Here is a 25,341-nt window from a genome sequence, read left to right on the forward strand (position 1 = left end):
GCAACAGTTTTCCTAATGCCTTTCAGTGGCTTCCCATTATCCCCGAGGAAAAAAGAGGGATTTACCCAGGAACTACCAGGCCTGCCTGGTCTAGCATGTGTTTCCTACTCCAGCCTGTCTCCCCTGCTCGAGGGCCACAGTGGCTCCTTCCGTGCCATGCTCCTTCTGCCTCAGGGCCTTTGCACATGTCATTTCTGTTCCTATGTCAGAATCATTTCCCAGTCCTGCCTGTCACACCGATTCCTGGCTCCTTCACCACATCTCTTTAACACCTCCTGACCTTTTGGCTTGCTTTTCAAATGCTGCATCCTCAGGGCTCGGAACCAGGTTTTCGTGACACACTGATTTGCAGGACCAGTTGATAAGTACCCATCTTGTTCATTAGCCATAAGAGACTACAACTTTCCTTGCGCTGTTGTGGCCTGGAGCTTGGCCGAGGGCTCAGTGCAGAGTGGCTCCTGTCATCAGTAAATGTACTGAAAGAGTGGAGGAGCTGGGGACACTTTCTTACCCACACTCACATTTCACAGCGGCTAGATGGGCTTCTTCTCCCCGTGGAAGGGAGATGCTACTCCTCCGAAACATGCTTGTGTGGACTACATAGCGGTGCCACCCCAACCTTCATCAGTGTTCCTGGAGGAATGATGATGGAGCACAATTTGAGAGGCAAGCGTGACCCTTCCTCTCATGACTATAGATCCTGTCGCTGCAGCCCTTACACTGGTCAGCAGCCAGCAGGTATCCCTAGGAAGTAATTCAGTCAAACACCTTGGAATTCTAGGAAAGGGCTGCTACTCCAGGTGACCTGGCTTTGGAATTCCTTTTTCCCCAAACAGGCTTTCCCAGCTTGGGTTTGGTGTGTCCCCAACAGGAGGAACTCCAAAAAGCAGCACAGAGAAATGTCTGGAAGGCAATATGCAAGGGCATCCGGGAGCGATTAAATCTGCTTGCCCAAGAACATGGGCCCACCAAGGCGTGTGGTTTCATCTCTCATCCCCTAGAGCAAATGAAGAGGGGGGCAACTGTCACCAAGTCTTCACTTGTGGAGAAAAAGACAGGGACAGAAAGGTTACTCGATCTGTGTCAAGTCACACAGACTGGCGAGATTGGAGCCAGGCTCAGAGCTTTAGCTTTCAGAGGCACCCATAGAACCTGGGGACTCTTGGAACCATGTCCATTTTGTCCAAGGTCCTGCACTCCACCGATCAGAACCGTCACCCCATTGGTCTCCCTTGTGTGTGTGCATGTCGGGGGAGGCTGCCCACTTGCTCTCAGTAGCCATGTACCGCTTCCAAATCTGCACAAGTCCTTTTTGAATTCTAGAGTACTTCCTGCCTTGGGGTTTTGAGACCTGATCTTTCGCTAAAATAATTAAAATCATCCAGGGCTAGAGTGAGAAACGGCCTTAGAATTATCTGGTCTTCCTCTCGCAGCTGAAAATACTGAGGCTGAGGGTTGGGGGTGTTAGAGCTAGGGCTGGGTCTCTTCCTGGCCGTCCGCACCCGTCATCCCAGGGCTTGGGGTCTGTAATGAAGTCCCCATGGCCCTGCCTAGGTGTGGACAATCACAGCGCCTCTCCGGAAACACCCCTCATCCTGTCTCCATCGTGGCTGGGGCTGGGCAGCCTGGTGGCCAGCAGTCTGCCTTCCTGGCTTTGCTGGGGTTCTGTGGCCTGGGCCCCTTCCTATAAGCCCTGCCAGCTCCTGCCGGCTTGTTGATCACTTGCTCTGAGCTCCCGGCTCAGCTTCCCAGGAGGGGAGCCTTCGCACCGCCACCATCACCTGCGAGCAAAGGGGCTCCAGAGCTTCCTTGAGCCCCTGGCTCACGGTTACATCCCAGGGAGACGTGCGGGAGCCAGGATTTGCGTCTTGAAAGTCAGCTGTCGCCTTAAATTTGGATCCTGAGGGGCGGGATGGTGACCGGGCAGGGCCGGGATGAGGGCCCCCGGAAGGGAGGGCGGTGGTCCTGGGCGGCACACCTGTCCCTCGGTGGCGCCCCGCCCGCGCCCCCCGCCCGGCTCGAGCTGGAAATGACAACTCCAGCGGGAGCGGCGCTCAGGCGCCCACGACACAGCCATTCATGCTGCGGGTACACATTCCCCTTAATTGCCAAGGCTCCCAATTAACGTGGGTTGCCGTGTCTGGTGCTGGGCTGTCTCCCCGTCCCCCCCAGTCTACTATTTCCGAGAGAGACACCAGCTCTGCCGCTGCGTGCGTCGCGCTGCCTGCCCGCCCTCCGCGGAGGAAACCCCCGGGCGGGCGGCAGGTGCTGGGCGCCCCCCCCCCCGCCCCGCCGCAGCCTCCTGTTGCGCGCCGCGGCCCGCCCCTCGGGGGCGCCCTCCGCCTCCCGGACCCGCGGCCGCAGGGGCCGCCGCGCGCCCCGATCCCCGCCCCCCGCCCGGCCGGGCCCCGCCCCCTCCCGCCCCAGCCCTGCGCAGGAGCGAGGCGGGAAGCACGCGAGAGCCTCGCCCACCGCCCCGCCCCGCCCCCGCCGCGCCGCGCCCGGCTGCCCGCACCGCGCGTCCTCCGGGATCGTCTCCGACGCCCCGCGCTGTGCAGGTGAGGGTGAGCGGCGGGCGCGCGGGAGGCAAAGTTGGGCTCCGCGTCCTCGCCCGCTCCTCCTCGGAGGGCGGGGGGCCCCGGGCGGGGGCCGATGGCGGCCGGGAGTTGCGGGTCGGTGGGTGTGAGCGGCCCTCGCGGGGCGCGGGGATGCGCGGGGATGCGCGGGGGCCGCGGCGGGGGGCGTCGGCAGCGGAGCGCGGCCTCTGCGGGGAGGCCCGGGGCGGGGGGGGCGAGCTGGGGCCCCGCGGAGCCCTGGCCGCTGCCTGCAGCGGGGCTACGGCGTCCTGGAGAAGGCGACGGGGCAGCTCCCTCCGGGGTCCGGCGGGAGCTTCCCCTTTGTTACTGGGAGGCTGTGGACACTTGAGTGCAGCCCGGGCGTGTGAAGACGGGCAGGTGGCTGGACGCGAGCGAGTGTAGACGCACCAGCAATGCAAAATGGGACGGCTGGCTTGGTGCTGGGGGCATGGGCGGGGGGCAAGGGGCAGGGGGGCGGGCAGGTAAAGAAGGCCTGGGGCTCCAGAGTATGGCACTCCTGAGAACGTCTGCCTGGGTTTCCTCCCTCCTTGTTTATCCAGCCCTGTTTTCTTCCAGGGGCCTCCCTAATCTCCCCCCACCCCCTCTCTCACGCCCAGCCCCCTTCCCCAGCAGGGCTGGCCCTGGCAGGGCCTCCCCCATTGTGTCTTGCTGGGCTTCCGTGGACAGTTGGAAGAGCAGCCCTGGCTCTGGCGCTCGCCTCTGGCTCTTACAAGTGGTGGCTGGTAGAGAAAGCACCCGAGAGTGGGAGCAGCTGCGCTGGAGAAATGGGCCCGGGCAGGCCCCTGCTGCCAACCCCCAGACATGGGGGCCTGGCTGCTGAGCCTTCTGCCCGTGAACGTGGCCTCCCTCTCCACTTCCTTTGTTTCCTTGGTGTGGTCCCCTCTGGCTGGGCCGGGATTTCCAGGTTCGGAGATGGATCAGTGGGCAGCCCATGTCCCTGTGAAGGGACCCCCACCCTGGGGGCCCAGTGCCCGCATCTTGTGGGGGTATGGATGTGTGTATCTGTTTCCGCAACTTAGCCTTTTGCACGTGACCTCCCTGGTAGTTGCCATGGAAACTCCTCTTCAATTCTCAGCCTCCCTTCCTTTTCCTGCCCATTCCTCACCTCCATATCTCTGCCCCTCCCCCAACACGGTTGCCTGGATACTAGTGATCCCTGGCTTCTCTGGCTGGGCTACCCTGATAGCTGGCTCCTGGGACAGAGGTGGCCACTCACCCACTCCAGTCTTCCCCACGACACATCACAAACGTGCCCCAGCACCCCAAACACATATACGTGCATACCACATTACACACACTCTCACACACACCATGCATTCTGTTGCTCCACACACTCCATAAAACACACTACACATACGTGTGTATCAGACCAGATACACTGCATGCATACCAAATTCACCGTACATAGACCACAACGGAACATAGCACCCTCAATGCCACGTATACTGCCCCACTGTCCCTGTGCGGATGCTCTCACACGCATCAACACACACACACACACACAGAACTTCTAGATAGGTCTCAGGCTGGAAGAGAGAGGGTAGTTCTTTGCCCCATCTAGCTCTGTGCCGGGGAGTGTGTGTAGGGATGGCTCAGGAAGGCCAGAAGGAAAACATCTCCCCAGGAACCCTGTTGGAAGAAGGTAGAAAGAAATGCACTTTCAGATTACCTCCAAGAGGAGCCCCTCTCCTGGGTATTAGACTCGAGAGGCTGAGCACCAACCAGAAATTCAGTCCCTCCACTGCTGCTTTCTCCCTGCCCTGCCCCTGAGAAAGCCTGAGGCTCCTGGTCCCCGGCTGGTGTCTCATCTCGGCCCCTAAGCTTTCCTGGCTAACAGGACCCAGTGGCTCCGGGACCAGCAGAAGGCTCAGAGCCTCCACAAAGGAGGGAGGACAGGTTGTGGCTGAGCAAGAGAACAAAGGGGCTGGGGGAGGGCAGGGAGAGCACGCAAAGTAGAGGCAGGGCCAGGAGGAGAAGCCGGAAAGAGCAGCAAGGAGAGGAGCTAGGCAGTAAGATGGTACAAGCCATGCGATCTGTTCCTGTTGGGGGTCCAGACCACCCCTCTCTCCTTCGGCACATTTTCCTGCTTCTTGTGGCTGCTCCAGCCATGTCTGTGCATCTAGGAGAGGAAGCTGGTTTGCAGAGGGGTCCTGCATTGCCAGGGCTTTTCCGAGCCTCATGGCTTTTATGGTGTTCAGGTGGCAGACAGCAGAGGAAAGAGTCGCCCTCCTGGCCTCCGTGTGCTCTTTGGACTGAGGAGTCATTTCACTCAGTCATGCAGTGAGTTGTCTTAAGTACCCGCTATGTGTTCATCGTTGGGGATACTAGAGCGAGGGAGAAGAGAATCCTAGATTTCTCAGAGCCAGAGGGCCCTTGAGGGAACATCCAATCAGGACATCGTGTAGATGAGGCAACAGGCTCAGAAGTCACGCACCCAGCGTTGGCCCAGGCCTTCTGACTTCTCGGCTGAGATTTGTGACGCACACTCCCATCCCACATCTCTTGTCTTCTTTTCTCTTGCCAGCAACCCTCTGGGGACTGAGATGTCCCTTCCAAATGGGTGGGTGTCCACAGTGGGTACCCTAGTGAGCAAAGAACCTGCGCCATTATATTTACTCGGAGGGTGTGGCAAGGAGAGGGGGTAGAAGGAGGAGTTGAGCCAGCCCACCTGATCCACCATAAATCAGAGCACACGCTCCCTTGCCCCTGAGCCCTGTTGGACTTAGCTGGCTGCCATCTGGAGGGCAGGCTGTGCCAGGCAGCCCCTAGGACTCACTGTCTAACAAATCACCCACCTGCCTCTGCCTGAGCGCCCTGGAGGAAGCAAAGCAGTCCTGACAGGCACAGTCCCTCGAGGCAGAGAGCCTGTAGCGGCCAGGCTATGAGCCCCGAGGCACAGACCCAGGTTCTGGTCCTGGCTCTTCCCCAAGGGCAAGTGCACTCATTCCACGGATATCCTTTTGGATGCAAACTGGGCTTTTTGAGGGAAGTCAGAAATGGTTTAGATTGATTTCAAGCAGGTGAGAGCCTACACAATTTTAGACCTCTGTTTCCACATCTGTCAATAGGGGGTTTGGAGTCCAGGATTTCTAAGGCATTTCTTCCTCTAATTTTTTGTAGATTATACAATCTTGAAAGAGCCCTTTTCTCTCCAGGTGCCAAATTGTACTCATTATTTCATAATACAGGGTTGCAGCTGAGCTGAGCAGGGAAGGCGCTGGTTTCTGGTTCCTTCGGAGAAAGCCTCTCCTTTTAGCCGGTTGCACAGGAAGGGCTCCAGAAGCTGAGCCCGGGTTTTCTCCTCTTGGGCTGAGGAGCCGGCCCCTCCTAGACCTTGGTCCACCTCTTCTGTTCGGTCAGGATGGAAACAGGCTGGGAAGAGTGTTGACAGAGGTGGCCCCCGGAGAGGATGAGATCCAGGGCCACCAGTTGTGGGTGTGTGAAGTTTCCAAGGGAGAGCCCTCGGCCAGCTGGTCACTGTGGCCTGAGGAGCCGAGCGGGGCCCTCTGTCCCTGATGAGAAGCAGAATATCTCTGGCCCGTACGAAAGCCTGGAACCAACTTGGCAGCCTCTTCTCCGCCCTGGAATAGGAGGGAGGAGGAAAGACCATGACTGGGGGAAGTATGAAGTCAGCCCGGAGCCCACACAAGAGCACATTAGGGGTGAGTGGGGTGGGGTGATGGGAGCATGAAGTCCAGGAAGAGGGCCCAGGGCCCTGGGGACCAGGCTCGGCCATGGGAATGTGGCCGTTCCCATTCAGAATATCTGACTTGGGCCAGAGGGGTCAGGAATGAGGGAGTTGGAATGACAGTGACTCCCACACAGCTGGAGGGCAAAGCCAGGCCTCAGAAGGCCTCAGATCAGAGGCCAAGGTCTTAAATCCAGCAGAGCTGTGAAATGGTGGTCCCGCATTCACTGAGCCCTCCTGCTCAGCTCTACTGGTTGCTTTGCCCTGGCCCTGCCTCCCACCAGGACGGCCCTGCAGCCTTCCTCAGCAGGAAGGGCCTGGCACTCACACACACGTGGGCTCACACGTGCATGCACTTTCCCTTTCTGACACATACCTAACCTTACAGCCCTCCCCCGTGGGCACCTGCTCGCAGGTCCCCACGCACCCTCTCACCTCGCCCAGCTGCAGTCTGGCACCCAGACCATTGTGACGGGCCTCTTCCCTTGCTCTGTCAGCCCTGATTCACTTTACTGGTGATCCCGAGGATGGGGTCCTGCTACATCACACCTCCGGTGACTCTCCCTTGTCTATTACTAAGGACAGGGGCCGGGCTCTGGTGCTCAGGCTCTCATAACCTGGCTGTGGCTACGCTCCCAGCACTGTCCCCAGATGGCCAACCCTGTCTGCCTGTGCTCAGGCCCTGCCTGGAAAGAGCCCTCACCCCGGCCCAGCTGAGCGGGGACTTGTGGCCTTGGGAGACACACAGGCTTGGGTGCTTATCTGGGTTCTGGAGCTTCCTAGTTTTCTTAACTTTCTAAGCCTTGGTTTCTTTATCTGTCAAATGAGCACAAGGACACTGGGGATGAGCTCTGTAAGGTGCTGTGCTGGGTGCCTGGCGCAGGGCCAACAGTAGATACTGGCGGCTGTGATGATAACGATGGTAGTGATGGTATTATTATGAGAAGGGAGTAACTACTGTTCTGTCAGCCTTTGAGGCTCCTCTCGAGTGCTCATTCTTTCAAGTAGTTTTCCCCAGTTCCCAGTACACAGAAATACTCTCCTCTTCCCTGGTCTGCTGAGTACACGGCCTACTGTGTGTGCATTTTAGCTATGTCTGTACATGCCTTCTCCCCTCCACCTTCCTGACCTCTTCAAACTTTATTTATTTTTTTAAAAGATTTTGTTTATTTATTCATGAGAGACACACAGAGAGAGGCAGAAACATAGGCAGACACCCTGTGGGGAACCTGATGCAGGATTCGATCCCAGGACCCCGGGATAACGACTGGAGCCAAAGGCAGACGCTCAACCACTGAGTCACTCAGGTGCCCTTTCCTGACCTCTCCAAAGGCAAGCCCTGTCCCCTACCCAGTGCCTGGCATGGCACTGGACACATGGAGAAAGTTCAGTGAGTATGTGGGAACTGAACATATGGGAAAAAGTCCTCACCCACTAGGAAGTGTTGAAAACCCACTGGTCCCTCAGAGCTGTCTCCCTGCCCATTGCCCATACCCAGGTACACACCACACAGTCTTAAGGTGAACCTTCCTTTATGCCCATGCATCCTCTCAGTGTGCTCAGTTTCTTTGGTAGAATCCAGAAAACAAGGATTTGACCCCCATCTGAGCTCTGGAGGCTTCTAAAGGTCTGGGTCTAAAGTCGGTGGAGGGAAGCTGTTTCCTCCTAGTGTTTTGGTGGGTGGGACTTAACAAATCCCCAGAGAGCAGAAATGAGGCAGTGGAAGAGAGGGGCTCAAGAGAGGTTTTTAATTCCTTGCATTTAATAAAATGCATAAAATTCTACACAGATGCTCAGGTTGTTCTGAGCTGGATTGAATTATAACTACAAGGGATAATGATACCGACCATCCATTCACTGAGTCAGTGACATTTATTGAGCAGCTACGGTGCTAAGTGCTAGAGCTTCAGAGATGCCTAGTATGTGCCTCTGTCCCCAAGGGGTTCATCGTCTGATGGGGAGACACACTAGTGATGGCAGTACAGAATGTGGGAAGAGGTGGGGGCCTTGGCTCAGTGGGAACAGGGGAAGGAGGGCATGTGGCAGGAGGGAAGGGACAGTGTGTTTCTTGAAATGGAGGCAAACAAGGTTGGGTAAAACCTCCATCAGTGCGTATGTGCCCACCTTCACCCTCTGGAGATAGGAGCAGTTTCCAGGTATGCAGGCCCACGGATTGGGGTCTCTCCCCATGCCACTGCCACTCTGAAGCCAGACAATGTGAATATATGCAGAGTACTCTGGAGGCTCAAACACTTAGGCCAGGGCTGTGCTCTCCAGGAGCTGGGCTGGGGGAGTGGAGAAGCACAAGGGGACTGGCCAAGCAGCCTGGTACTGTGGTCTGACTATGGGCAGGGTGACGTGGGCCTGGCCCCAGGCCTCTGGCCCTGGCAGCCGCTCTGAGTTTCTGTTTCAGCCTCTGCGACGGCTTGTCTGGCCTCTCTTGAATGGGCCTTTGTCGGGAGGCATGTGGAGGAGGTGATCCCACTGCTGGCCTGACTCACTCACGTCTGCGCAGCCTGCTGGGGCTCTGGCTTGGGGCTTCTGTGCAGTGCTGCCCACTCTCCAGATTCCCGGGAACTGGATGAAGTTCCCCTGAGGGAAGGGCCCAGGCCCCTGTGCTTGCACTCAGCAGGCAGGAGTCCTGCTGTCTGACTCACTCTGAGCAACCTCATTGGCCTGTGCTGGGCTGGCCACACAGTATCTGCTCTATGCACCTGCCTCTGAGGGCTGTCCGGAGCAGCCCATGGGGTAAGGGCTGGCATGGTACTCTGAAGACTCATGACTGGCAGTGACGGGGTGTGGGGAGGGGGCGCAGGGAACAGCAGGGCACTGTGCTCCCACTGGTGGATCTTTCCAGAGAAATTCTTAGAAACCAGGCCTGTGTTTGTGATTTGTGAACTCTATGTATCCCTTTCTAAGGAATATTAGGCCTTATTTCCTCTTCTGGTTAGTTCTTTTCTTCCTTTGACCATGTTCTCTGCCCCAGAAGGAACTCCATGTTAGAGATAAGGTGCCCCTGGGTTAAAATAATTTGTCTCTACATAATAAAGGAGCTTTGTCCTGGATTGGGTCTGGGCTCTAGAGAAACAGCTTCGAGGCTTGGGGACCTGTGGGTGCACCATCCTTCATGAGTGAAGGATGTCAGGGGCAGACCCAGAGATGGAGCCATGTGGGGGAGGCCCGCCAGGCCTGAGGGCCCCCGCAGTGCAATGAGAGGGACCCAATAGGAACCACCCTGGGAGGGGTCAGTATAATGATGGTCTGGGCCCAGGGCCCTGCCATGCTGGTCGGCTATCCAGCTGCCTTGAGGCAGTACAGGGAATTCAGTAAAGTGTCACAGCCACTGTCAGCCCCTTGGGCCTCCTACAGCGTCACTGTCCTCTGCTCTCTCTTCCATCCCAGGCTTTGAATACTCTCTGTTCATCAGCTGCTCTTTGGAACTTTGTAAGGGGGCCAAACATTTCAAGTTGGGTTATTAAACAGAATAATTGATATTTAATGTTAATTTGAGGGGCACTTAAAATGCAAATCAAGGGAACAGGTTGCATTTTCCTCTGGAGGCCACAGATCCATCAGTGACCTCTGGTTGGACCCAAAGCACTTGTTTTAAACGCAGCTCTAAAAGCCTTTGCTGGATTTTGGCTCTGTGATTCTGAACCATAAAAGCCTGACTGCTATTACAGGAGCATCAGACACCATGAACAGGGCACAGGGCTCCACACTGCTTTGCCAGGAAGGTGAACAGATGTAGGAGTGATGGGAGGGGGTTGGAGGCTGTTTTGTTTTTCACTGAACTTAAAATTTTGTATTATTATTTTTTAAAGATTTTTTTTTTTTTTTATTCATGAGAGACATAGAGAGAGGCAGAGACACAGGCAGAGAGAGAAGCAGGTTCATGATGGGGACTCGATCCCAGGACCCTGGGGTCATGACCTGAGCCGAAAGCAGACGCTCAACCACTGAGCCACCCAGGTGCCCCTTGCGTTATTTTTTTTTTTTTTAACAGATTTTATTTTATTTTTTGAACAGAGTCCGGGTTAGAGTTGCTGAACAATGACAGATTTACCAAAAAATCAAGCAGATAGTACAGAGAGATCCAATATAATCCCCCCTGCACACAGTTTCCCCAAGTTTTAACATCTTATGTTAGTGTGGTACATTTGTCACAATCGAGGAATCAACACTGATACGTTATTATTAACTACAGTCCATACTTCATTCAGATTTCTTTGGTTTTTACCTAATGTCCCTCTTCTGTTCCAGGAGCGCCACGCCCTGCAGAGTTGTTCTGTCTCCTTAGGCTCCTCTTGGCTCTGACAGCTTCTCAGACCTGCCTGGTTTTTGATGACCTTGACAGTTTGGGGGAGGAGGCTCACGTAGATTGCAGGATACCCCTGTCTGATGTTTTTCTCGTGACTCGACTGAGCTTATCGATTTGGGGGAGGAAAATCACAGGGGTGAGATGCTACTTTGATCGCATCACGTCACCATCAAGAGCACGTACTATCAGCGTGAATCATCGTTGTTGATGTTCCCCCACACGCACCCCCCAGCACGATTCCAGGGCCTGCTGATTAGAGCTGGGCTCTTTCAGACATCAGTCTGTCAGCTAGCCCTTGCTCGCTGTCCCACCTCAGCTCTTGCAAGTCATGGGGTAGCACAGAGGCTTTTCAGCCCTGAGAGCTTCATTAAGGAGAGCATAAAACAGCAAGTGCCATGTGCCAAAGCAGTGCTGACGACAGGCAACAGGTGCTCGCTGAGTCTGGGGAAAGATGAAGACAGCCAGTCCATAGGCTGGGGTGGTAGTTGGACCAGGACGACTTTCTCAACTTTGGCTCTGCATTGGCGGAGGCATTCTAAGTGGTGGGAACAGAATATACAGAGGCGTGGAGATCAATGCATGCTTGACAGGAGACAGGAATCGACTATCTTAGCTGAAAGCATGGAAGAAAATACTGGAAGGGAAGAAAAGGCCTAGACCTAGAGATATTTCTGTGCCACAATAAAAAGTTTCTATTTTTTAAAAAAATGGATGGGATACTAGGGCACCGTGAATGCGTTTGAGTTTGAGAGGGAAGTAATCAGAATGCCAATTAGATAACTCAGGCAGTAGTCAGTCTGTCTGGGACAGACAGACAGGAGGGGGTTGAAGGTGAGGGCAGCTGTTGCAATGTGAGGCAAGCTGCTGCAGCCACCAGGGAAGTGGCAGTGAAGGTTCTGGAGTGGAGCGAGCCATTGGAAGAAAAGGCCAGATCAGAGAGATACTGCAGGAGTCAGCATGGCTGGGACTCTACCGAAGATAGAGTGTGCAGGCTGGGAGGCAGGGAGGCAGGGAGGCTGGGAGGCTGGGAGGCTGGGAGGAAACCTGTGGACGGGGTTAGACGGTAAGCTCCTGGAGGGGGACTGTGTCATTCTAGTACCCTCAGTGATAGTTCTCGGCCGTCAATAAAGTTCATTAACTTGACTCCTAGAAAGGTACTAGTGCCATTCCTTCCAAAGTTACACCTTGGAAGGGGCAACATTACCTTTCTGTGCTCCATCTACATGCAGGCAGATCTGAGCTGTCTGGAGAGCAGTCTGATTTCAAAGCTCTGGTGACAGTGTCAGTGACCATTGGGATGGGAAGTTATTACCTCTGAAAAGAAGCATTTGGTGAAATTAAAACATCTTCCCTTGGGAGAATGTTGTGGGTGGGGGTCTGATTTGGAGTGGGACTGGTCTTCAGTTCAGTTCTATTCCCTGATCTGATTCTGAGCCACACCAGAGAAAAAGCAGGATTGGCAGCTGGGCAGCCCCCTCTGAAAGGCTGCCAGGGGCCGGGCTGGTAGTTCTGTGGGCTTCCCGAAGCTCCAATGGACAGGATCACCTACAACTGGCTGGGTACACTGTCCTGCTGTGGCATAAATGCTCTGGTGTTCTGCAGGGCAGAGCAGGGTGCCCAGCAGCTGTCGAGAGGGGCGGAGGCTGAGGAGGGAGACCAGGGTGCCTCGGCTGGGATGGGGGCAGAGGTGTGAGCCGCTGGGGTCCAGCGCTGGCTGACGGGCCAGGCCTCCCCTCTCCTCCCAAAGGGCTGCCCAGGCAGTATTGGGCAGAGTTGGGCAAACAAGAATGACATCGTGCATGCTGAAGTTAGACAGACCTAGCTAACTTTATTTAGGTTTTTCTCATCCTGGTTTTTCCCTTGGGTCAAGGTCGGAACACTCCCATCAAAAGAGCCCACCTTGGACTTGGGTCAAGGTCAGCATTTTCATTTCCCTGAGTGCCCCTGCATTGCCACAGCGGCCAGGGAGCATCCAGAAAGAGTGGAAGGGCACGGTTGGCATTTGGCCCCCACAGAGTTAGGAGCCGTTGCCTGCGATGCCACTGTTTGCTGTGGGTTGTGGGCAAGTCACTTGACTGTGGGCCTTGCCGCTTTGGATCTATAAAATGGCAGGTACCCAACATCACATGTGGTGGTGATATTCCTGTGAGCGAGTGCTTGTGAAGTTGTCTGGCAAGTAGGCTGTCTTACAAATGGTCAGCGTTATCGACACCACCATTTCCACCTCCTGCCCCTACAGCCGTCAGGGCAGGGATCAGGAGCAGGGAGGGGGGAACACACAAAATACAGTTGCTCCCCTTTTCTCTTACAGCAGCCACAGTTACACTTGGGAGTCCAGGGAGGAAGAGTCTCTGTCCTGGTATATCTTGTTCTGGTGTCCCCTAAACCCAAGAGGTGGGATGGTTAGGGCTGCCTTAGGCATGGTACCCCGGTTCTGCAGACATCTGCATGATCCTGCCTGTGAGTCTCAGGGCCCAGCCCTCCCTGGAGGACACACTGAAGGGGCTTCTCGTGGAGACAGTGGCTTCTCCCAGAAGGACTTTGGGTTCAAAAAAAGACTGGGCATCGGGGCAGGTTGCTGGGTATCTCCAGGGCTGGGCCTCAGGCTCCTGTACCCTGTCCAGCGGAGAGCACGTGCCTTCAGTTGGGCAGCAGCCCTGTAGCCGGGGGGCGGTGGGGGGCTCCAGATGCTTTCCCCTGGAGCAGCAGCTGTCTGTTGACATTCCCCCTCCACCCTGCCCCCTCCAACCCTCCCCTCCACCACAGTGCATTTTCCTTTCTCTGCTCTTTGGAGCATCTGCAGGACTAGGGCCTGCAGGGGGAGGGTGGAGGCCCCCTAGGGCCTTAACAGGGTGGACAGCAGCTCGGAGGCTTGTTCCCGGTTTCTCCAGAGCAGACCCTCTGGTCTCTCAGTCGTCCCCACCTCTCTGCTTTGCCACCTGTGTTGCCTCTTCTCCCTCCCTCTCATTTCTATCTCTGCAGGGATTCTGGCCCAGACGGACCTCGGCTCATCATGTGGCCTCTTTGTCCCCCCTGTGTCAGCCTCTCCTATATACTTCCCTTTGGGCACACTTTCTCTTCCTCTAGGATTTCCTTCCTCTTCTGGTACCTCAGGCCTTCTGTGTATCTTGCTGCCGTGTCTCTGGATGTGGGCTGCCCCATTGTGGAAAGCATGTCACCAGCTCCAGCTGCCCTGGTGACACCTGCTCTCCCTATGCCACTTGGCTGCGACACTGGGTGACAGTGGAGGTTTCTCTTGGGGCAGGACAAGGCAGTGGCTTGGGTGGGGGGGGGCGAATTTTGAGCCCATCCAGCCCTGCTCTGACTGTGTCTGCTGCAGGCCGAGGCCCCTCCCCACCAGTCAGGAGGACACTAGAGCCTTCCAGAGCTTGGAGGAAGAAAGCAGGGGAGGGAGAAGAAGGGACCAGGGCTCTTCCCCCGGGTTCCAGCTCCTTCTCTTTTTCTCTTCTCCATTTTCCGTGAGAAAGTAGAAGAGCATGGAGGGGGAGCTGAGGGAAGAGTTGGGGAGTGATCACAGTCATAATGCTGGTGCTTAAAGAATAGTCCTGTTTGCCCGGCACAGAGCTCAGCTCCCACATGACAGCTCTTTTTGTGGCAAAGAGCAGAAACCCAGCTCCATCCTGGTTGGACAAGGCAGGTATCATAGTCAGAGCTGGACTGCAGGATGGGCAGTGCTGGTGTGGGAGCTGTGGGCCAGAGCACACCCAGCCCCAGCCTGTTCCCTGTCCCTTCTCTGCACACCTCTCTCCCCACCAGCTCTTCTCCTGTGGGCTGCTGGCTGACACCCCCACAGCCTCCCTGACCCCCACACCTCACAGCTTGGCAGCCTTGACCCTTCCTCCCTTGGTTCTCATGATATGACAGCCCCTGGGGGAACAATGAGGTCTTGGACACATTCCTTTTAGCCAGGAGATCTATAGGGTTGGAGTGAGGGAGGAGCCCTCCCCCCTCCAAAAGGAGATGCCCTTCTCAGAAGGGAAGGCTGTGGGCAGGCCAGCAATAATTGCCCATGCACAAAAGTGATTTCTTCTCATCCTCACAGCTCCTGAGATGCATGTTGTTATTCTTGTTTTACGTTTCAGATGCAAAGGCTCCAAGAGGTAGAGTCACTTGCGCAAGGCCACAAAACCACTGAGTGGCAGGGTAGTAGAGTGGTTCAGAGCAAGGACTCTGGAGCCTGATTGTTCGGGTTTAAATCCAGGGTCTGCTACTTCCCAGCTCCAGGACTTTGGGCAAAGTACTTCACTTTCCTGGCCTCAGTTTCTCCATCTGTCTAATGGGGATGATTGTCATCATAGCCACTTTCTAGAACCGCTGTAAGGGTTAAATGAGTTAGTATATTTAAACCACCAAGAACAGTTCTTGGCATGACACAAATGCACCCTAATCAGCTGTGCAATTCTGTAATCTGTTAAAAAAAAATCACCCTCCTGAGTAAACAGCTCTCTATCCAACAAGGGACTATAAATTCTCTCTCAAGGGTGAGCTGGCAGGCACTGTATATTCACTGTATGAATATGTATGAAGCTAGAAATGCTGGGGAGCTTGGTTGGTGATGTTCACTCAGAGGCAGGAGCGCCCTCTCTTGTGGCCCTCTGTGCAGAGCTCGGCCCATTAGACTGGGGTAGGAGCAAGGAACAGGGTAGGAGCTGCCTAGGGAGCAGGCCCCCTGTCCTCGGGCAGCCCCAGTATGGGTGGCCCACCCAGAGGATGTGAATCCTCCCCTGCGATGAGTCCCAGGCTCCCAGCGGGAAGCCTACCCGTCCTCCACCAGCAGGGAGGCCCACAAAACTGGGTTAAAGTCTAGAATCCAGCTGTCACCTGCCAGAGGACTATACTTTCTCCACCTTGATTTCTTTGCCTTTAAAATGGGTTCGATGGTGGTGCATCGAACCTACTTCATAGGCTATTTATTGTGATTATTACCAGCTCTTGTACCAGTCCAGGCGCCCAGACTGGGCTTCAGATATGGGCTTCCTGTCTCAGACTCTTTAGTTTTCACGTTTCCTTCCATGGAGTTTATAGGACTCCTCTGTTCCATGCAGACCTGTGTCCCCTGCCCCAAACCCCCAATTGCCAGCACCTTGCTCATTCCTACCACCAAGTTCACTGCTTCCCACCACCTAGGAGACTCCCCTGTCTTTCCTCCACCTTCCCCTTCGCACTCTTGTCAAGGCTGTGCTCCAGGAAGTGCACAGCATGAGTGGGGACTGGGCTTTGTGGGAGCTGCAAGGAGCCCCAGCGCTGAACATCTCTCCTCAGGAGCTTCGTGGGTGCCCCTCAGCTCCGGGGCACCCAGCTCATGTGCATGGACCTGGGGCAGAGGCATACTGGCCTGGGGGTGGGAGGTGGGCAGCGCTGCCCAGAGGCATTCAGTCAGTGAGGCTGCAGCTACATCTCAAAGCCCAGATGAGGAAGGGGAATTCTGGGCAGCTTCCCGGGGCCAAAGATGATCAGGAGTCTGGCCTGTATTTTACAGAAACAGATGACAAAGCTTGTGGCCCTGGGCCACTGTGGTTGGGGAGCTCCAGGGTCAGAGTTCAGGGCATCCATTTGGGGGTTTGAGACCACAGTGTGGTCCTGGCCTTCCAGGTCACTGGTCAAACACCACATCCTGAAAAGGGGCAAACACCACATCCTGAAAGCAGCTGAGGTACAGAGGAGCCGGAGGAGTGCTGGGCTCAGCAGGGAGTGTGGCAAAGTGCTTTCTGAGCTCTTCCAGACACAGCTGTCAAGTAGATGGTTACCGTCCTTTTGTTCTTCGCTTTCTCTTTATTCTCGAATATAAAGCCACAAGAGAGCATTAGGCTACAGCACCCAAGATGGGAAGCAGAAAGGTGATGAGCAGTTCAGACAGGAAAGGGCCTCTGGTGAGAGTGAGTGCGGAGGATGCCTGGTTGCCCTGGCGTGGATGGGGAAGAGGGGGACATTGGCTGTGGAAACGGGGTACCAGAGAAGATCAAGAATATTCTAACCTTTCCAGCTGAAGCATTATCACACCTAAATTGTCATAATGGTACAGCACATTCCAAAGCCAAACCCCGGGTTTGGACAATATCTTCTGCCTTGTGCAGGCCACTCCCCCAGCCCCACTCATCAGCATGTGTACCCGAGAAGTACTGGTCCCACCTGTGAGGTGCACGCATGGCCCTTTCACAGAGTCCCAGGCTAAGGAGGCCTGAGAAGCCTGCCGGGGCCATTCCCCCTCTCCAAAAGGCTCTTGACACAAATAGATCAGATAGTCTCATCTGTTTTCCTGCCGGACAATAAGACTTGCCAATCAACATCTTAGGCACATGAAGAACCCACCTCTCTGTCAGTAAATCAGACCAATTTGTTGGTGATGTTTCTTAGTCCTTAGCTGGCCTTGGACTATTCAGATCTAGGCCACCTGCACCAAGCTCAGGCACACGGCATGGCCAGGATCATTTGAAAGGACTTTCTGTTTTTGTTGTTGTTTTTTTTTTCTTCTAATTTTTTTCCCCTCCTGTTTTTTTTCCCTCCTGTTGAGAGACTAAGAGTTGGGCTCCAAGCTTTCTGTAGGTCCTCTCTGGATCAATGCCATTGCTCACCGTCCAGAAGCCACCACTGTCCCCCTGAATGTCTCTGGTCAAATGTGGTCTTCCATTGGAGAGCTGAGGAGCCTGTCAGGGGTTTCCCTCCTACCCTCTTCTCTTGGCCCTGGTGGCCCCCATCCCTGCTGGTGCCCTCTTTTCTTCTCTGCCACCCTCATGGCCTCCTGTCCCTCAACCCTGGCCTGCCCAGGTCCCAGTCCCAGCACACCAGAGCCCGAGACAGGAGCCGCCAACAGCTGTGTGGCCTGCCTGGCTGCGTGAGTCGGCTGTATCACTGCTCTGTTGGGGCCTCAGTCTCCTCAAATAAAAACTAAGAACTTTCATCTCCATCGTTCTAACCCTGGCGTGCTGCGATGCTGGCTCCATCTGGTAAACCTCACATCTTGGGTTTTATCCTATTTATACACAGTGCAGCCTTCTTTTACCAGGTTTCTTTGTTGCAAATTTGGATACATCACAGGCTAAATTACATGCAGTAACAGTCCAGGATAGCCAGTTAGCCTAAACAATGGGGCCCAGGCATTCTGTGACCCTGTGACCCCATCAGAGGGTCCCTTCCAGCATGTCCTGTCTGGGTGGGGGGAGAAGCTCATCTTTATTAGGGGGGATCCTGCCAGGACCGTGCCTTGGTGGTCCCTCTGGGCATGTTTTCCATGGGCTGAGTCTGAAAGAAGGCAAACAGGTGAGATGCTTGGGATGGACGGGGTGAAGGCTTTAGGGGTGGAGGGACGGAGGGATGAGCGTGAGCTAATCAAGTCTCACTGTAATTTGGAGCCTGTGCACTTTAGAGGGAGGTTGTTTTGGAGTTATTTTCACAATAGAACCGGGTATACTGCTCTACCTCACTGCTGCATGGAATCAAAACTAATAGAGCATGTTGCTATATCATCAACTAGTGGCTGCTTTTTCTGAGCAGCTTTTACCCAGCAATTATGTGAAATTATGTGACTCAGAATGGAAAGATAATCGCCAGAGAAACTCTTCTGATTGCTTTCTCCGGCACATGCAGAGAGCGACTCTGCAAAAGGCAGGAAGGCCAGGGAACAACACTGACACGGAAGGGCTGCTGCCACCTGAAATGCCAGCCGTTGACCAGTGTGGACAGAACAGAACAGGAGGGGGAAGGGAAACGAGTGGAAATCTGAATTCTTTTTCATGAGATGCTACAGAGGAAGCAGAATGTGGCTGGTCCCATTTTCCAGCTGGGAAGGGGAGTCTAAAGGGTCTAGAAATTCAGAGCTGGGGAGCGGCAGAAAGAGGAGGCATCGAAGTCTCCTGGTGATGATGTTTCCCAAACCCCAGGCCCTGAGAGCCACAATCGTAGGCACCGCGCCCCGCCCCACCCCAAACACACACAGAGGCCCGGGGCCTCCCATGCACGTGGAGGCTAGTGTGGCCACCTGAGCCCCTTCTCCCAGAGATCCTCCCTCTTCTCTTCCATCTACTCCTTAGACTCTGTAGCCTGGAAGGGAGACTTGTCACTTCTACGCTCAGCACCCACCCTTAGCCAGCCCCAGGCAGCTCTGCTTCCTTTCTGGGAGAGAGAAATGTGTGGTAACTGGGAGGACTGGGGAGGGCGTGGGCCATGAGGGGCGGTTGTGTGGGAGGGCAGGGAGGCCCAGACTGGGTTTCTTGGTACAGCAGTGAGAGAAGGACATTGTGTGTCTTTTCAGAGGCTCCGTATGTGTTTGGCCACTTGACTCAGGGGCAATGCCAGTGGTACCAATGAGACTTTCAAAAATGGGTGTAGGGGCCAAGAGGCAGCCTGAGGAGGCCTGTGCTGAGGTGTGGCCGGTGTAGGCCAGGCTTGGGCAGCAGCCTGGAGGAGCAGGGAGTTGGTCACTTTCCAGATCTGTAACAGTATTTCTTTGAGCTCACTGTAACTTGATCAGAAATGCTTTCCTCAGAACACAAAGACAGGTCTTTACTCTTCAGCTTGGCATTCGAGATCCTCCACCATCTGACTTATCAGAATTCTCACCATCTACCGCCCATGCTCTACTCAACAGGGTTGTTCACTGTTTGGAAGGTTGCTTACTCTAGAAATGGCAAATACTTGGCAGGTTGCTGGCCCAGCCCTCTCCAGTGCCAGGCAGGCATGACTAAGGGATGAGGCCCTCTCTCTCGATGGACCTCATCCAGAGGCCTTCTGAAGTAGCTGCTTTGGGTAGCCACCACCGAAAGAAGTGCCTTGAGGGTCAACTGGAACTGGACTTGAACTGAGTACTGTTTGTTATCCCTGCCTCCCATTTTCCCTTCTCAGTGCATTGGTTCATGCTATGTCCTCTGCCAGAATGCCCTTAGTTTCTCTCTTCCTGCCCTGTCCATCAAAATCCAATCCTCCTTTCAAGGTCCTGCTGAATTGTCAGCTCCTCCGTGAGAATGCCCCTGGTTCCCTTGTGAATTGCCTGTTGTCCCCTTCCCTGTCCCGATGGACTCTCCCTTGTAGTCTCTACCTCTGCCTCTCATAAAGCTCTCATCACTCTTGCTGAGGTGCCAGAGCCTAGGCTGCCAAATCCTGCCAATCCTTGGAAGCAGGGGCTATGTCTTGTTTGTCTATTTATCTCTTGCAGAGCCCAGAAGAGTATGGCCCTTTCTAGGATTCAGTGTGTGTTTGTAGGATGGACTTGAATCTGAGCAGCTATGGAGGGGATTTGGGGAGTTGATGGAAAGGCATGGCAGGGACTAGTGTGCTGGAATCCTTGACATGTGTCTTTCCTGCTCCCAGGAGGGGCCAAAAACCCTTCTCCTGGCTAGCAGCCAGTACCAGCTGCTGTCCCAACCAAGAGGGAGAGCATTACACTGAGGCTAGAATATGAGATGGCAGGTCAGAATTATTGAGATCACCTTCCAGTCTGTCCACAGAAAGGTGAAATGAAAACATTGCAGATAAACAAAATAACTGAATTTGTAACCAATAGAGCTTCATTAAAGAAAATTCTAAAAAGATGTTCTTGAGGATCAAAGAAAATGTCTAGATGGATGGCTAGGATTCAAAAAGAATCATGAAGACATGGGCTAGTAAATACATTGTATTAGTTATCTCCTGCGGCATAACAAATGAGCCCCAAACAATAGCATTAGTTATCTTGTAAGGTTTCCAAGGCCAGGAATGAGGCAGCAGCTTGGCTGTGTGGTTCTGCTCTGAGTCATTAACGAGGCTGCAGTCAGGCTGTCAGCCAGGGGGGCAATCATGTGGAAGCTTGGAGGATCTGCCTCCAAGCTCACTTATGTGGTTTGTGGCAGGTGTACTTCCCTGAACTGAGGCCCTCTGTTTTCTGCCACGTGGGCCTCTCCACAGGGATGCCTGAATATCCTTAAGACATGGCAGGTGATTTTTCCCTAAGAGCAAGCAATCCGAGAGAGAGAGAGAGAGAGAGAGAGAAAGCCATGGTGCCTTTTGTAATCTACTATTGGGAATGACACGTTAATTCCACTGTGTTTTATTGGCCACACAGTGCAGTGTAGAAGGGAACTCTACAAGGCTGTCAATTCCAGGGGGTACTAGTGACCAACACACGCGTAAATCAAAACAAACGTGTTTCCATGAAACATAAATACTAATATCTATGTCATAGAATTAAAAAAAGAACTGAAAGCTTTACAATAATAGCATATATGTTAGGGGGGAGGTGGTTTGTATTTTTGTATTTTTCAGGAAAGGTATTATACCTAGTAAGTATAATACCTTTTAACGTTAGACTTTTACAGTCTTTGTTAACTCAAATACTGTCTTAGTCTCCTTGGGCAGCTATAATACAGGATCATAGACTAGGTGACTGATTCAATAATAGAGGTTTATTTCTCACAGTTCTAGAGGCTGTAAATTCAAGGTCAAGGTGTGCTGGCAAATTTAGTGTCTGATGAGAGCCTTCCTCCTGAGTCACAGATGGCCATCTTCTCACTGAGGCCTCACTTAGTGGGAGAGGCGAGAGAGTTCTCTTTTATAAGGGCACCCATACTGTTCGTGAGGACTCTCCCTCAGGACCTAATCACCTCCCAAAGGCCCATCTCTAAATATGTCACATTGAGAATTAGGTTCCAGTACATGAATTTGGGGTACACAAACAGTCCATAGCAAACACACGTGGTAAAGTTCCAAAGCTCACTATTAAGACTAGCAATAGCATGTATAATTGCTCAACCAGTAGAGGGAGACAATGAATAAGAAGAAAAAAAATTAGTCAAAAATAAGAAAAAAAAAAAGTCAAAAGAGAAACAAGTTGGACCAGTCAATAGTCATAATAAAGTTAAACAGGATAAAATTGGCAGTTAACAGAAATTATCAGGTGGATTTATTTTTTATTTTTTATTTTTTGGAATTTTTTTTTAATGTAAGTTTTGCCATTTGTAAGTTGGTAAAATGCACATATAATACATAAGGACACAGGAAGGTAGAAAGTGAAATAGAATATAAGACAGAGGATCACTATATAATCCTAAAGGATCCAACTCACAGGCCAATATAAGAATTTTAAACTTTCTTTTAGAATATTGTAAGAAACACAGTGATAAATATGTAAATCCTTTCTCATAGAGGTAGCTTTTAAAGCACCTACCTTAATTTTTGATAGACCCAACAGTCAAAAAAGAATAAGAAAATATATAGAAATATAAATAACACAGCTAATAATCTTAATTTGTTGGGCACACAGAACTTTCTTCCCAAGAATCAAGGAATTCACAGTCTTCTAGTAAATGAAATATAATTTTTAAAATCACTAACCATATAATAGGTCAGCAAATTTTGAGGCATCTGTATCCTCAGACCATGTTTTCTGACCACAGTGCACATCAGTTAGAAGTCGATTACAAAGGTAAATTTTAAAAATCACTATACTTTTGGACATTTAACAAACACGGCTTCATAATTCTTGGTAAGAAATCATGGTACAGGGGATCCTTGGGTGGCTCAGTGGTCAGGATCGAGTCCCGCATTCAGGCTCCCGGCATGGAGCCTACTTCTCCCTCTGCCCATGTCTCTGCCTCTCTTTCTCTCTGTGTCTCTCATGAATAAATAAAATCTTAAAAAAAAAAAAAAAAGAAAGAAATCATGGTGCAAATTTAAAGTACTAAAAACTAAACAATAATCCAAAAACCACATTTCAAAGCTCGTATGTTGGGGTGAAAGTGGCATTTAGAGGATTATAGTCTTTGATGCTGATATTAGAGAAGAAAGGCTAATTATTAACCAAGTATCCATCATAAGAAGATAAATATAAAGAAAGAATAATAGGATAAAGTCAAAGAACACATAAGGGCAGAATGAAGGACAATTTAAAACACAGTAAAGGGGATCAGCAAAACCAAGAGCCGGTTCTTGAAAAGACATGAAATAGGTGAACATCTGGTAGAAGGTGAAGAAAAAAGAGCGCCATCACAAATAAACAATGTTAGGAATGCAAAAAAGAGAAATAACCACAGATCCAACAGAAATGAGTGGTTTCCTTCATTTCTTTTTTTTTTTTTTTTAAGATTTCATCTATTTATTCACGAGAGACACAGAGAGAGAGAGCGAGGCAGAGACACAGGTAGAGGGAGAAGCAGGCTCTATGCAGGGAGCCTGATGTGGGACTCGATCCCTGGTCTCCAGATCACACCCAGGGCTGAAGGCAGCGCTAAACCACTGAGCCACCCAGGCTGCCCAAATGAGTGGTTTCTAAAGATACATAGAAAATACTATAAACAACTTTATGGCAATAAATTTGAAAACAGAAAAGAGCACATTGCTATAAAAATTATACTCATTAAATATGTACAAGAAGAAGAGAAATCTGAAGAATGTCATGGCCATTAATGAATTGAAAAAGCAATCAAAAATCCCCCCACAAAGAAAAGACTAAGATGATTTTATCATTTAGTTCTACCAGACAGTCAAAGAACAGATTATTTCAGTCTTCTGTAAACTCTTCCAGGGAATAACAAGAGAGGAAATACTTGCTCTGTGAGGCCAGGACTACCACGTTACCAGGCAAGGTCAACACAATAAAATAAAAATTGCAGCCCAATTTTACTCATTCACATAAGTGCAAAAATCCTAAACAAAATACCAGCAAACCAAATCCATCTATTTACTAAGAAGACAATGTATTGGTCTTATCCCACCAATGCAAGGATGATTTGACATTAGATGACCCATGCACATAACTTATTTCATTGATAAAGGTAAAAACTATAGATATAAGACACTCATTCATAATTAATGTAAAACAGAAACATCTTGGAGAACCAGGATTAGAGGGGGGATTTTTAAAACATTAGAAGAAATCTATTTAAAATCAGTAATTCCCTTCTTTTTATGGCTGAACAATATTTCATTGTATATATGCCACATTTTCTTTATCATTCCTCACCATGCACACAAAAGATAATTATGTGAGGTGATGGAGGTGTTAACTGATCTTATTGTGGCAATATTTTGCAGACTAAACATGCATCAGATAAATCATCACACCTTTAAACAACACAATGTTAGATGTCATATCACAGTAAAGCTGAAAAAAATAAAAAATAAACACACATAAAAATGAAATACAAGTAAAAAATAAAACCAGTAATAAGACTGCCTGTATGTGAGTGTGTGTGTCCAGTATTACTGCTTCTATTCTACATTTTACTGTAAGGCCTAGCAGGACAGAAGAAATGAAAATCAACAGTATAAGCATTGGCAAATAAGAAACAGCACTGTGTCATTTGCAGATGATATGTCAGAGAAAACCCAAAGGAATCTATAGGTAAATTATTAGAAATAATAAGAGTTTAGTGAGATTATTGGATTTAAGATCAATATGCACAAATCAATTACCTTTCTCTACACCAGGAAAAATTAGAAAACACACACAAGAGATAGCATGTAAAATAACAATAAGAAGTAAAAGGCACCTAGGAATAAGTCTAGTAGAAGATGTGCAAGACCTATATGAAAGCATTTATAAAACTGTTATAGGACATTAAAAAGGACATAAACCAATGAAATGACTCAAGATTACAGGAATACTGGTTCTCCCCAGGTGGTTCTACACATAGATCCATTGAAGCTGCAATGAGAACTCCAACAGTTTTAGATAAATATGATGGTCTGATTCTAAAATTCATATGTAAATTTTAGACCAAATATAGACCAAAAATAGGGTATTCCTGAGGGAAAAGGGGAAGAGGAAGAGAGGAAAGAGGAAAATGAAGAGGGGAATTTCTTTTACCACATGGGAAGATTACTATCAGGTTGTAACAATTAGGCATGGATTCTGATGCAGGAACAAGTTGACCAATAGGTCAAAAGAGAAGTCGCAGAAATAGAAACACCTGAGTAGAAACCAGGTGTATGACGAAAGTGGCATTACATCTCAGGAGGAAAGGTGGGGGACGGGTTGCCAACAAATAGTGCCAGGACGACTGCTTGTCAGTATGGGAAAAAAATAAAAATTAGATCCCTATCTCATGCTTTACATGAACACCAATTCTGGGTGGAATAAAGATTTAAATGTAAAAGACAAAGCTGCAAAATGTCCAGAAGAAAATTCTTCCTGACTCAGGCTGACAGTATCTTCAACAAGACCCAAAAAATCATCACATTCAATTACATTAGAATTAAGACATTCTGTTCATTGAAAGCAACAAAAGATGAAAAGACAAGCCACTAATTGGGGAGAGACATTTGCAGTACTTAATGACAAAGATTTCGAATCCAGAATACTAAATGAATAATACTAATAATGGCAACCCACTTGAAAAATGAACCAAAGACATGAAAGACACATCACTGCTGAAGGAACAGGAATGGCAAAGAAACAGAAGCCCAAGTCCATTACTGAGTGATCAAATTAAGACCATACTTTGCACCTCTAGATTGGTGGAAAATATGCAGTCTGGCAATATCAAGGATTGATAGGGATGCAGAGTAACAGGGACAGTCATGCAACTGGTAGGATGTGGAAATGGGCACTTGGGAAAACAATTTGCAAGTATTCTGTAAGGTTGACGATTTGCATACCATACCACCCAATGACCTCACTCCTAGGCCTGTCTCTAGAACATACATTTTCCTACTGCAGAGTGACCCACTCATGGGCCTAGCCTTTTTATTTTAAAAAGGGAAACTATAGAAAATATCAGAGGTTGTCATTCATTTTAAGTATTATT

The 25,341-nt window shown here is 51.1% G+C and overlaps 1 protein-coding gene across 2 annotated transcripts in view; it reads left to right on the plus strand.

Moving 5' to 3' along the window:
- The first annotated feature begins 2,428 nt into the window (after nucleotides 1–2,428).
- FXYD6 (FXYD domain containing ion transport regulator 6) overlaps nucleotides 2,429–25,341 on the plus strand; it is a 31,006-nt gene continuing 8,093 nt past the window's right edge. The window contains exon 1 of one of the 2 annotated variants that reach the window (XM_041771138.1): nucleotides 2,429–2,558. The gene's annotated coding sequence lies outside the window, so the exon portion shown is untranslated. The remainder of the gene's footprint in view (nucleotides 2,559–25,341) is intronic. The other variant, XM_041771137.1, reaches the window with a different exon arrangement.

This window comes from Vulpes lagopus, chromosome 10 (genome assembly GCF_018345385.1).
Source record: "Vulpes lagopus strain Blue_001 chromosome 10, ASM1834538v1, whole genome shotgun sequence".
NCBI lineage: Eukaryota > Metazoa > Chordata > Mammalia > Carnivora > Canidae > Vulpes > Vulpes lagopus.